The sequence below is a fragment of the Jaculus jaculus genome, chromosome 6 (assembly GCF_020740685.1).
Source record: "Jaculus jaculus isolate mJacJac1 chromosome 6, mJacJac1.mat.Y.cur, whole genome shotgun sequence".
NCBI lineage: Eukaryota > Metazoa > Chordata > Mammalia > Rodentia > Dipodidae > Jaculus > Jaculus jaculus.
This window is the reverse complement of record NC_059107.1, coordinates 144,348,732-144,363,286: the sequence shown is the minus strand read 5'-3', so window position 1 is coordinate 144,363,286 and position 14,555 is coordinate 144,348,732. Positions and strand designations below refer to the sequence as shown.

Sequence of the window (14,555 nt, the reverse complement as noted above, 5' to 3'; positions counted from 1 at the left end):
CCTCCCTGGAAACAATGTAGTTCTTTCCTCTTGTCAAAATGACAAGTTAATATTTGGCTTAAAGCTTATTTTATAAAACAAACATTGCAAAATGGTTAAAAAAATAAACAAAAAAGGGCTGGAGAGATGGCTTAGTGGTTAAGCGCTTGCCTGTGAAGCCAAAGGACCCGGGTTCGAGGCTCGGTTCCCCAGGTCCCATGTTAGCCAGATGCACAAGGGGGCGCACGCATCTGGAGTTTGTTTGCAGAGGCTGAAAGCCCTGGCGTGCCCATTCTCTCTCTCTCCCTCTATCTGTCTTTCTCTCTGTGTCTGTCGCTCTCAAATTAAAAAAAAAAAAATTAAAAAAAAATTAAAAAATAAACAAAAAACCCAAGCACTTGATAGAGATGCAAAGTAGGGTTGCATAGTTTGAATGGCTGTGACTTTTTTCCCACAGTGGTCTGTTAGGCAATATTCAAAGTACTTCCTTATTTTAACTGTAAAGATTAAAACAACTTCTGTCTATTGGTAATAAGAATTTTGTTTTCCAGGCAGGGAGTTTACTTCATTATTTGAGATACAATTGGTATAAAGCAGGTTGTTTAACTCGGCTGTTGAAGTCATAATACCAAGAAACACCATAGAATCATTTTTTTAAACTCAGTGAGATGCCAGCTTCACATATGGAAACCATGTTATGCATATTGGGTTTTGAAATATGGGACAGGAACAGTGATAGCAAGTTCCGTTGTTTCCAAAAGTAAAAAGAGAAAGTTGAATTTTAATATAAACTAATTTAAGATAGTTTTATTGTCATCCACTTTCGAGTAGATAAGATTGTAGCTTAAGCAATTGCCTCATTTGAGGAGATTAGGGAAATTCCATAACGGATCCTTCCCCCATCATCTAGGAAGCAGTACAGTATGCTAACACGTCTCCTTTCTTTTGGGAACATTAATGCTATAGTGAGCCATTCATTCATTCACATATTCAACAATGACATTTACCTATTGTTTGTAAGACACTATATTAATTCTCAAAGTAAAAACAAAACAGAAGAATAAGGGTGGATTACTAGGGAAGGTGCTTGGCTGTTATGTGTGGGGTTTGGGGTTCAATCCCCAGTACTGACAATAAAGCCAGTGCCAGGACTCAGACTCGAGCAGCAAGTGCTTATTCCACTGGGCCACCTCCCCAGCTGCTTGATCACTTTCTCTCTCTCTCTTTTAAGGTAGGGTCTCACTCTAGCCCAGGCTGACCTGGAATTTGTTATGTGGTCTCAGGCTAGCCTTGGACACAGAGCCATCTTCCTACCTTGGCTGGCCTCCCAAGTGCTGGGGTGGAAGGTGTACACTGCCACACCCAGCCATGTCTTTAAAATTGGTAATTTTTGGAGCATAAAACCTACAAAAGATTGAGCTGTCCACTCTGGAGCCAGGAATGTTGGCAAGGCTCATATACCTAGCATTTTGGAAGTTGAAGCAAGAAATCCTAAGTTCAAGACTAGCCTGGGATACACAGAGTTTGAGGCCAGCCTGGTATATATAGCAAGACTGACATTTATAGATATATAGATGAATAGATAAAAGATGAACAGTCCACTCAACTTCGAATAAATTGACGAGTCTAATTGCAATTAGTTTAAACCACTACCACCACCTGGTGGCTTCTCTTAGGTAGAACAGTTTCCTTGAAGATAGCTTTCTAGTATCAAAGTAGTACAGTGGTTCATTTAGGTCTCTTGTAGAAAACAGGGTTAATAACACTGTGAATGAAGGCTGGAGAGATTGCTTGGTAGCTAAAGGCACTTGCTTGCAAAGCATTATGGCTCAGGTTCGATTCTTCAGTACCCATGTGAAGCCAGGTGCACAAAGTGGTACAGGCATCTAGAGTTAGTCTGAAGTGGCAAGAGGCCCTGATGTTCCCATACTCTCTCTGTCTTAAATAAAATAAAATATTAGGAAAATTCCACTCTCAGGGGTGGGATACCTTCCAGCGAGTTGTTGGCCAGGGAGGCCTCTGGTGTACCTAAAACACTACAGGCTATTGCCAAGGCTCTTGGTTGCCCACCAGAACTAGATGGTAAGTCCCTGTTGCTGAAGACTACACATACTTGGGCTGCAGGTTACTGAGAAAGCAAGCTGGAGCTGAACTGGAAGCCTCCCGTCTATTGACTAGCTGTCAAGATGCAAGAAAGAGCTACACTGACTGCATGCAGCCTTTAGGAGAAAAGTAATCAACAGTTTTAACCAGCAGTGGATCCTGCAAGTTTTACAAATGGCCAGCCAGGTCAAATGTATCAACTGGTGCAATGGTGGCATGTCTGTTTTGTGGGAAACCAATTGCTGTTTTGATTGGATTTGAGGGAGGGAATTCATGCCTGGTACTGAAAACTTAACCAAAAGACCATGGCTGGTCATAAGTTCTAAGGGGGAAACTACTACTGTTGTCTGGCTAAAGGGCTATATGATGCCCACCAAACTTGAGCACTTATGTTTATGCCTATATATTAATGCTACTGTCACTTTTCAGATGGTGGTGACAACTAGTTTGAGTAAATAATGGTCAACATGCTGAGAAGAAGCAATGGTGGAGGTTTCAACACTAAGTGAGATGTTTCTATCACATCCACCAAATCTCAGGGAACATTGCAGAAGAGGTGACAGAAAGAACGTAAGAGATAAAGAAAGGGAGGAGTGCTTACAATGTTTGTCATTCAGACACAAAGTGGCAGTGGTGTTCATGACCTCACAGTGGCTGTCAATACCCACACAAGGCCTGCATAATAGGAAGAAAACAAAATGATAGTATCAAAATAGAAGAGAGACTACTTGGAAAGAAGGGATTCAGTGAAGGGAAAGTTTGGGAGAAGGAAAAGGGGAGTTTTGGGAGGGGATTATGATCATTGTGTATTGTCTATATTTATGGAATTTGTCAATCAAAAGTTTATTTAGAAGCCGGGTGTGATGGTGCATGCCTTTAATCTCAGCACTTGGGAGGCAGAGGTGGGAGGATCACAAGTTCAAGGACACCCTGAGACAACATAGTGAAGACCAGGTTAGCCTGGGATAGAGTGAGATCCTACTTCAAAAAACAAAACAAAAAAATTATATTTACCTGAGAGAGGGAGGCCATATAGATAGATAGAGAGAATGGGTTCACCAGGAACTCCAGCCACTGCAAATGAACTCCAGACTCATGCATACACCTTATGTGTGTACTGGGGAATTGAACCTGGAGCCTTCTTCAGCTTTGCTGGCAAGCACCTTAACTGCTAATCCATCTCTCCAGCCCAATAAGTTTTGCATTTTTTTCACCTCCACCCCCATAAAATTATATATAATTATATAATTTATAATATAAAATTATAAATATATATGTAATATATATTTATATTATATATTTGAGAGGAGGGAGGGAGAATATAGGCACACAAGGGCCTCCAGCCACTGTAAATGAACTGCAGATGCATGCGCCACCTTGTACATCTTGTTTAATTGGGTCCTGGGGAATTAAACTGAGGTCCTTTAGCTTTGCAAGCAAGTGCCTTAACTGCTAAGCCATCTCTCCAGTCCTAAAAATATCTTTTTCTTCAAATTTTTATTAACATCTTCCATGATTATAAAAAATATCCCATGGTAATACCCCCCTCCCCCAACTTTCCCCTTTGAAATTCCATTCTCCATATCCTCTCCCCATCTCAATCAAGTCTCTTTTATTTTGATATCATGATCTTTTCCTCCTCTTATGATGGTCTTGTGCACGTAGTATCAGGCACTGTGAGGTCATGGATATCCAGGCCGTTTTATATCTGGAGGGAGCAATTGTAAGGAGTCCTACCCTTCCTTTGGCTTTTACATTCTTTCTGCCACCTCTTCTGCATTAGACCCTGAGCCTTGGAAGGTGTGATACAGAGATTATAGTACTGTGTACTCCAGTCACTTCTTTCCAGCACCATGGTACCTTCTGAGTTGTCCCAAGGTCACTGCCATCTGAAAAGAGAAGATTCTCTACCGAAAGTGAGAGTAGCATTAATATAAGGGTATGAACATTAAGAGAAGTGCTTACTGGGCAGTTTGATAAGTATAGTATATACATTTACCCAGACAGCAGCAGATGTTACACCCCTAGGGTTCATGACTACCCCTGTTTTAAGTTTTCAGTATCAGGAATGTATTTCCTCTCATGAGAACGGGCCTCCAGTCCAATTAGAGGGCAGTTGGTTTCCACCATGATAGATGTACCACTATTGCACCCATTGGCTCATTTGACCTAGCTGGCCAATTATAAGGCTTGCACTGTCCACTGTTGAGTATCTTCACTGGTGATTTCTCTCTCCCATTGAACTACATGCAAATGGCTTCTTCCAGCTTTCTGTCAGCTGGTCTACATGGAGGAGGTTATCAGCTCAGTTCTAGCAGGATTTCTCAGTGGCTTTGCAGCCCAAGTATGTGGAGTCTTCTGCAATAGGGCCTTACCAGGTGGGAAACCAAGGGCCTCAACAATGGCTTATAATGTTTTGGGGGCATCGGGGTCCTCCCTGGCCAACAACTCACTGGAATGTATCCCATCCCTGGCACTGAAAATTTTCTAGCAAAAATATTTTTTTAAAAAAGATTACTTGCTTGGGGGCTGGAGAGATGGCTTAGCAGTTAAGGCATTTGCCTGCAAAGCCAAAGGATCCCGGCTCAACTCTCCAGGACCCACCTTAGCCAGATGCACAAGGAGGAGTATGGGTTTAAAGTTTGTTTGTAGGGGCTGGAGGCCCTGGCGTGCCCATTCTCCCTCTCTCCCTGCCTCATTCTCTCTCTTAAATAAATAAATATTAAAAAAAGATTACTCTTTTTGAAAAAGCTTTTAGTCATTCCCTGCCTCTAACCTCATAAAACCTAAGCCCAGCTGCACCTGTTGTGCAGCTTCCATTCTCACCGTGCCGGTGGTTCTTCACTGTTCTAATACTGAACAGTCTATCCCCCCCCAAAAAAAAGTTTTTGATCAAACTGCCTGCTGGGATTTTGCTTAGTTACTTTATCCTGCAAAGCTATCCATTCAAATAGACGGAGAAATAAAGACATTCCATGACAAAAGCAGGTTAAAGGAGTATTTGAAGACAAAAGCAGCTCTACAGAAAATACTTGATAGAATCCTCCATGCTGAAGAAAAGGAAAAGCACACATATAAGGAACCTGGAAAAAACAAGTAATACTCAACTACTAGTTAACACAAGAGAGCACAGGTAGAACCGGAACCACAAAAAAAAAAAAAAAAAAAGGCAAACATAAATGCACACCTTTCAATAATATCTCTTAATATCAACGGCCTCAATGCCCCAACAAAAAGACATAGGTTTGCAGACTAGGTTAAAAAGCAGGATCCTACAATTTGTTGTCTCCAAGAAACTCACCTTTCTAAAAAGGATAGACATTATCTTAGGGTGAAAGGTTGGAAAACGGTGTTTCAAGCAAATGGGCCTAGAAAACAAGCAGGTGTTGCTATCCTAATATCTGACAAGGTAGACTTCAGTTCAACATTAGTCAAGAAAGATAAGGAAGGTCACTTTATACTGATTAAGGGCACACTCCAACAGGAGGACATTACAATCCTAAACATATATGCACCTAACATGGGGGCTCCCAAATTCGTCAAACAAACACTATTAGAACTAAGGTCACAGATAACACCAAACACAGTGGTGGTAGGTGACTTTAACACCCCACTCTCATCAATTCACAGGTCATCCCGGGAAAAAATAAACAGAGAGGCATCTGGACTAAATGAGGTCATAGAAGGAATGGACCTAACAGATATATACAGGACATTTCATCCAAAGGCTGCAGAATATACATTCTTTTCAGCAGCACATGGAACATTCTCTAAAATAGACCATATATAGGACACAAAGCAAATCTTAACAAATTCAGGAAAACTGAAATAATTCCTTGCATTCTATCTGACCACAATGGAATTAAACTACAAATCAGTAGCAAGAAAGGCTATAGAGCATACACAAAATCATGGAAACTAAATAATACACTACTAAATGATGAATGGGTCCATGAAGAAATCAAGAAGGAAATCAAAAAATTTATAGAGTCAAATGATAATGAGAACACAGCATACCAAAATCTCTGGGATACAATGAAGGCAGTTCTAAGAGGTAAATTGATAGCCTTAAGTGCCTATATTAAGAAATTAGAAAGGTCTCAAGTAAACGACCTAATGCTTCACCTTAAAGCCTTGGAAAAAGAACAAGGTAAACCAAAAATCAGCAGACAGGAAGAAATAATAAAGATTAGGGCAGAAACTAATGAAATAGAAACAAACAAACAAACAAACAAAAAAATAAATCCAAAGAATTAATGAAACAAAGAGTTGGTTCTTTGAAAGGATAAAGAAGATTGATAAACCCTTAGCAAATTTGACCAAAAGAAAGACAGAAGAGACACAAATTAATAAAATCAGAGATGAACAAGGTAACATCACAACAGATTCCAGAGAAATTCAAAAAATCATAGGGACATACTATAAAAGCATATATTCCACAAAGTATGAAAATCTGAAAGAAATGGATGATTTCCTTGATTTATATGACCTACCTAAATTAAATCAAAATGAGATTAATTACTTAAATAGACCTATAGCAAATATGGAGATCCGAACAGTTATCAATAATCTCCCAACTCAAAAAAGCCCAGGCCCAGATGGATTCACTGCTGAATTTTACCAGTCCTCTAAGGAAGAGCTAACACCATTGCTTCTTAAGCTTTTCCAGGAAATAGAAAAAGAAGGAATTCTACCAAACTCCTTCTATGAGAACAGCATCACCCTGATACCAAAACCAGGCAAAGATAGAACAAAAAAAGAAAATTACAGACCAATCTCCCTTATGAACATAGATGCAAAAATTCTCAACAAAATACTGGCAAACAGAATACAAGAGTATATCAAAAAGATCATTCACCCTGACCAAGTAGGCTTTATCCCAGAGATGCAGGGATGGTTCAACATACACAAATCTATAAATGTAACACATTATATAAATGGGTTGAAGAACAAAAATCACATGATCATCTCATTGGACGCAGAGAAAGCATTTGACAAAATCCAACATCTCTTCATGATAAAAGTCCTACAGAGACTGGGAATAGAAGGAACATATCTCAATATAATAAAGGCTATTTATGACAAGCCTACAGCCAACATATTACTAAATGGGGAAAAACTGGAAGCTTTTCCACTAAAATCAGGAACAAGACAAGGGTGTCCACTGTCCCCACTTTTATTTAATACAGTTTTGGAAGTCTTAGCCATAGCAATAAGGCAAGAGACACACATAAAAGGGATACAAATTGGAAAGGAAGAGATCAAGTTATCATTATTTGCAGATGACATGATTCTATACATAAAGGACCCTAAAGACTTTACTAGCAAACTGTTAGAGCTGATCAAAACCTACAGCCATGTAGCAGGATACAAAATAAATACACAGAAGTCAGTAGCCTTCATATATGCTAACAACAAACACACAGAGGATGAAATCAGAGAATCACTCCCATTCACAATTGCATCAAAAAAAAAATATATATATCTTGGAATAAACCTAACGAGGAAGTAAAGAATCTCTACAATGAGAACTTTAAAACACTCATGCGAGAAATTGCAGAAGACACGAGAAAGTGGAGAAACATCCCTTGTTCCTGGATTGGAAGAATCAATATTGTGAAAACGGCAATCTTACCTAAAGCAATCTACACATTTAATGCAATCCCTATCAAAATTCCAAAAGCATTCTTCATGGAAATAGAAAAAAACAATCCAAAAATTCAGTTGGAATCACAAAAAACCTTGAATATCTAAAATAATACTGAGCAACAAAAATAAGGCTGGTGGTATCACCTTACCTGATTTTAACCTATACTACAGAGCCATAGTAACAAAAACAGCATGGTACTGGCACAAAAACAGACATGTAGATCAGTGGAACAGAATAGAGGACCCAGATGTAAGCCCAAGTAGCTATAGCCACCTGATATTCGATAAAAATGCCAAAAATACTCACTGGAGAAAAGACAGCCTCTTCAGCAAATGGTGTTGGGAAAACTGGATATATATCTGCAGAAGGATGAAAATACATTCTTCTCTCTCGCCATGCACAAGAATTAAGTCCAAATGGATTAAAGACCTTAACATCAGACCGGAAACTCTGAAGCTGCTAGAGGTAAAAGTAGGGGAAACCCTTCAACATATTGGTTTTGGCAAAGACTTTTTGAATACAACCCCAATTGCTCAGGCAATAAAACCACAGATTAATCACTGAGACCTCATGAAATTACAAAGATTTTGCACTGCAAAGGACACAGTGAAAAAAGCAGAGGCAACCTACAGAATGGGAAAAAATCTTCGCCAGTTATGTATCTGATAGAGGATTAATGTCTAGGATATAAAAAGAACTCAAAAAGTTAAATAATAGGGAATCAAACAAGCCAATCAAAAAATGGGCTTTGGAGCTAAATAGAGCATTCTCAAAGGAAGAAATACGAATGGCATATAAGCATCTAAAAAAATGTTCTACATCATTAGTCATCAGGGAAATGCAGAATAAAACTACATTGAGATTCCATCTCACTCCTGTCAAGATTGGCCACCATCATGAAAACAAATGGTCATAAATGTTGGCGGGGATGTGGAAAAACAGGAACCCTTCTACACTGCTGGCAGGAATGCAATCTGGTTCAGCCATTGTGGAAAACAGTGTGGAGGTTCCTAAAACAGCTAAAGATTGATCTACCATATGATCCAGCCATAGCACTTCTAGGCATATATCCAAAGGACTCATTTCCTTAGAAGTATGTGCTCAACCATGTTTATTGCTGCTCAATTTATAATAGCTGGGAAATGGAACCAGCCTAGATGTCCCTCAACTGATGAGTGGATAATGAAGATGTGGCACATTTATATAATGGAGTTCTACTCAGCGGCAAAGAAAAATGAAGTTATGAAATTTGCAGAAAAATGGATGGACCTGGAAAGGATTATACTAAGTGGAAAGGATTATACTAAGTGAGGTAACCCAGGCCCAGATAGCCAAGTGCCACATGTTCTCTCTTATATATGGATCCTAGCTACAGATGATTGGGCTTCTGCATGAGAAGGAAAATACTTGGTATCAGAGGCCAGTAAGTTAAAAAGGAGACATAAAGGGAAGAGAAAGGAAGGGAGAAGGGTACTTAATAGGTTGATATTGTATATATGTAAGTACAATGATTGAGATGGGGAGGTAATATGATAGAGAATGGAATTTCAAAGGGGAAAGTGTCAGCGGGGAGGGAGGGAATTACCATGGGATATTTTTTTTTTTATAATCATGGAAAATGTTAATAAAAGTTTAAAAATTAAAAAAAAATTACTTTTTTTGAAAAAGCTTTTAGTCATTCCCTGCCTCTAACCTCATAAAACCAAAGCCCAGCTGCATCTATTGTGCAGCTTCCATTCTCACAGTGGCGGTGGTTCTTCACTGTTATAATAAAGAACAGTCTATCCCCCCCACCCAAAAAAAGGTTTTTGATCAAACTGCCTGCTGGGATTTTGCTTACTATTTGTCACACTGCTGTTTCACAGTATCACATTATAGATTAGGAAAGGTTGATGTACTGTCTAAGTCAATATTAATGTTTTTTTTAATTATGAATTTTGAAGCTTATTTAGGGAGAAATCACATATTGTGAGGTTATTTAAGGGAAATTGGGATCCAGGAAGAAGGCTAAAGTGGAGTCATAAACACGTGGGAAGTAGGAAACACATACTCATGTGGAAAACAGTACATAGTTCATAAGGTTCAAGAGAAATTGAGGTCATTTAAAACATTTTATGTATTTATTTATCTGTTAAGCTGTATTTATTTGAGACAGAGAAGCGGTGGGGGGGGGGGGAGACAGAGAGGGAATGGGTGCACCAGGGCCTCCAGCCACTGCAAACAAACTCCAGACACATGCATTACCTTGTGCATCTGGCTTACGTGGGTCCTGGGGAATCAAACCAGGGTCCTTTGGCTTTGCAGGCAAATGCCTTAACCAGTAAGCCATCCCTCCAGCCCCAAATTGAGTTTTTTTTTTTTTTTTTTTAGTTTTTCAAGGTAGGATCTCACTCTGGCCCAGGCTGACCTGGATGGTCTCAAACTTACAGCAATCCTCCTACCTCTGCCTCCTGAATGCTGGGATTAAAGGCATGCGCCACCACGCCTGGCTCAGAATTGAGGTTTTAAAGGAAAGACTGGAGTAGAGCCACAAGCATGTGGAAGATAGAATTTCGGTGTATATGTAGGGAGATTTAGAAGAAACACACCTAGCATTTGTCTTGTGCTTCCCTATGGAAGGAAGTTAGGAGGGCAAATGGTGGGAATTTAAGAAAGAATAGCAGATGGAAAATATCAAGGCAGGGACCAAGACATTTAGACCAGGGATGGAGAGATGGCTTAGAGGTTAAGGTGCTTGCCTATGAAACTTAAGGACCCAGGTTCGATTCTCCAGAACCCACAGAAGCCAAATGCATATGGTGACACATGCATTTGGAGTTCGTTTGCAGTGGCTAGAGGCCCTGGGTTACCCATTCTCTCTCTTTCTTAAATGAATAAAGAAAGTAAAAGAAATTCAGGTAAGAAATGACTAGTAAAAAGAGTTGTACCCATGGTTACCCTGAGTTTAGAGAAGTTACACAGGTAACAGGCCTAGAGTTAGAGAAAGGATCCATGTGGTACACCTGCAGTGTAAGGTAGATTAAGAGACCAGAGGAAAATCATACATGTAATGAAAGTGAGGATTTACTCCAAACTATAAAGCAGAGGCAAGCAGAAAAGTTCCCCCAGACCAACAAACAATGTTATGGTCTCCCCTGGTTAGGGGGAGAGGCCAGTATCATGTGTCTCACTGTGGCCAGAGCGAGGAGAGGCAGGCAGAGAGAATATTAATGTTTTCAACTTGTATGTAATACTTCAGTGTATGAATATTTATCTCACTTGATTATTTGGCTCAATGTATATAGTCGCCATACAAAGTTGTATTATAGTGTACTTCCTATGTAGCTAAGGATGAATGGCCTTGAATTTTTCTAAAATAATTTTATTTACTTTCGTGTGTGTGTGTCTACGTACACCAGGGTCTCTTGCCACTGCAAAGAAATGACCATTCAGTTTCTCCTGGGTGGCTGGGGAATTGAATCTGGGCCATCAGGCTTTGTAAGCCTTTAACCACTGAGCTCTCTCTTCAGCCTCCTATCTGTACCTTATAGGTGTGCCCCACTACACCTGATTTATGCAGTGCTGGAGATTTGGCTCTTTCAGTTTTCTTTTCAAGGACCATATTTATGGGTATTATGTGCAGTTGTGCTCAAGCATAAATCGGATGAGGATGTTGGTCTGAAGCAGCATTGGTCCAGATTTGTCAAGTGCAGCAACTAAACTTGGTGAAGGGAAGATGGATGAAGAGCATGTGAGAATGTAGGTAAAGCGCCACGCACCTGAAGTCCAACACCATCACAACACAATGCTTGCTAGTTAGCCTTATTTTAACATTTTAATTGAGTTATAATCAATTAATTTTGGAGAGAGAGAATATGGGAATGCTAGGGCCTCTAGCTACTACAAACTCCAGATGCATGTGCTACTTTGTGCATCTGGCTTTACATGGGTACCAGGGAACTGAACCCAGGTCCTTTGGCTTTGCAGCCAAGAGCCTTAAATGCTAAGCCATCTGTCCAGCCCCTAATAGCCTTAAAAAGGACCTGACCTCAGTTAACTGCTGAGTCATCTCTCCAGCCCCAGATGGATGTTTGTGGTAATCAGTGCACAATGTATTTAGCTATCAAAACATCATATTGTACAAAATATATACAAATTGTGTCAATTATCCACCAATAAAGCTAGAAAAATTCTTAATTTGCAAACTTCTGTTGAATGGGTGAACATTTCTAATGTAAGTAAAAACATACGGTCTGGAGAGATGGTCTAGCGGTTAAATGCTTGCTTGTGAAGCCTAAAGATCCCGGTTTGAGGTTCGATTTCCCAGTGTTCACGTAAGCCAGATGCACAAGGCGCCACATGCATCAGTTTGTCTGCAGTGGCTGGAGGTCCTGGTGTGCCCATTCTGTCTCTGTTGCTCTCAAATAAATAAATAAAGCATGCAAAATTTACATTTGAAAGAAAACCTCAAAGTGTTAACTTATTGCTGGGGAAAGCTGGGGGTATGTGGGTTGGAATAAAAGGTGTTTTAGGGGCTGGAGAGATGACTCAGTGGTTAAGGGGCAGGCCCACAAAGCATCAATTCCCTACTACCCATGTAAAGCCTGATGCACCAAGAGTAAAGACTCGGTTTGATCCCCCAGTACCCACGTAAAGCCAGATACACACAGTCGCATATACACCTGGAGCTTGCGGCAGCTGGAGGCCCTGCCCATTCTGTCTGTGTCTATTTGTTTGAAAATAAACAAAAATATTTTAAAATAAAGTGATGTTTTACTTTTCCATGTACTTTTATGAATTTTTAAAATTTTTGTGTCTGGAGAAGCACGTTGTAAGGAGTCCTACCCTTCCTTTGGTTCTTAAGTTTGTTTTTTTTTTAATGACTTTAAAAACCGTTTTATTTACAGCTTCTATAACTATAAACAAATCATGACATTTCCCTCCCTCCCCCCACTTCTCCCCTTATAAATCCACTCTCCATCATGTCCCCTGCCCCACTCAGTCAGTCTTTCTCTCACTTTGATGTCAAGATCTTTCCTTCCTATTATGATGCTCTTGTGTAAGTAGTGTCAGGTACCGTGAGGTCATGGATACTTAGGCCATTTTGGAGCATGTTGTAAGGAGTCCTACCCCTCCTTTGGCTCTTACATTCTTTCCACCACCTCTTCCGCAATGGGCCCTGTGCCTTGGAAGGTGTGATAAGAGATATTTCAATGTTGAGCACTCCTCTGTCACTTCTTCCCAGCACTATGGTGCCTTCTCAGACATCCCAAGGTCACTGTCATCTGAAAAGAGAAGTTTCTCTAACCAAAAGTGAGAGTAGCATTAATATACAGGTGTGAACATTAAGAGAAGTGCTTACTAGGCAGTTTGGTGAGCATAGTATATACATTTAACCAGACACCAGAAGATGTTATACCCCTAGGGCTCATGACTCCCCCTGTTGTAGGTTCTTAGTATCAAGGATGTATTCCCTCCCATGGAGTGAGCCTCCAATTCAAGTAGACAGCAGTTGGTTTCCCCCATAACAGAATTGCCACTTTTACACCCATTGGCTCATTTGGCCTAACTGGCCAAATATAAGGCTTGCAGTGTCCACTGTTGGGTATCTTCACTGGTGATCTCTCTCTCCCATTGAACTGCATACAGTGTGGTGTTTTCCAAATTTCTGTCAGCTGGTCTACATGGAGGAGGTTTTCAGCTCAGCTCCAGCAGGATTTCTCAGTGACTTTGCAGCCCTAGTATGTGGAGTCTTCAGAAACAGGCTCTTACCATCTATGCCTGGTGGGATACCAAGGGCCTCAGCAATGGCCTATAATGTTTTGGGGACATCAGTGACCTCCCTGGCCAACAACTCACTGGACGGCATCCCATCCCTGGCACTGAAAATTTTCTAGTAACAATCTATGGCTCTGATGTGTTCCATTGTCCAAAAATAGTAGGTTTCCATATGCCTTATTTATATCCTTAGATTTTGATTAGCTCTCCCTCCACCTTCTAAGACTCAGGGTCCATTGCAGAAGAGGTGGCAGAAAGAATATAAGAGCCAAAAGAAGGATACCACTCCTTACAGTGCTCCTCCTGACACAAAATGGCCTGGATATCCATGACCTCACAGTGCCCCACACTACCTACAGAAGCCCATCATGGTAGGAGGAAAAGATCATGACATCAAAATAAAAGACTAGCCGGGAGTGGTGGTGCAAGCCTTTAATCCCAACCCTAGGGAGGCAGAGGTAGGAGGATCGCAGCGAGTTCAAGGCCACTCTGAGAATACAGAATGAATTCCAGGTCAGCATGGAGTACAGTGAAACCCTACCTCGAAAAAACAAAAACAAAAAAAAATAGAGAAAGTCTGTTTGGGAGAGGGAGGGGATATGATGGCGAGTGGAGTTTCAAAGGGGAAAGTGGGGGAGAGAATTACCACGGGATATTCTACAATTATTGAAGTTGTCAGTAAAATAAGGGAAAAAAATAAAATAAATGTTTTACTTTTCAATGTACTTTTAGGAATTTTATTTGTTTGTTTGTTTTTTGGTTTTTCGAGGTAGGGTCTCACTCTGGTCCAGGCTGACCCGGAATTAACTCTGTAGTCTCAGGGTGGCCTTGAACTCACAGCGATCCTCCTACCTCTGCCTCCCGAGTGCTGGGATTAAAGGCGTGCGCCACCACACCCGGCTTTTAACATTTTTTATTTGTTTGTTTGTTTTTTGGGCGGAATTTTAAAAAAACTATTTTTATTTATTTATTTGAATGAGAGAGGGCATGCCAGGGCCTCCAGCCATGGTAAAGGAACTCCAGATGCATGTACCACCTTGTGCATCTTGCTTCGTGGGTCTTGGGG

General features: G+C 40.4%; 1 pseudogene; it reads right to left on the bottom strand.

Annotated features, from left to right (window-relative positions):
* The window catches only part of LOC123453228, a 50,147-nt pseudogene that overhangs the window by 34,904 nt on the left and 688 nt on the right, over positions 1 to 14,555 (bottom strand).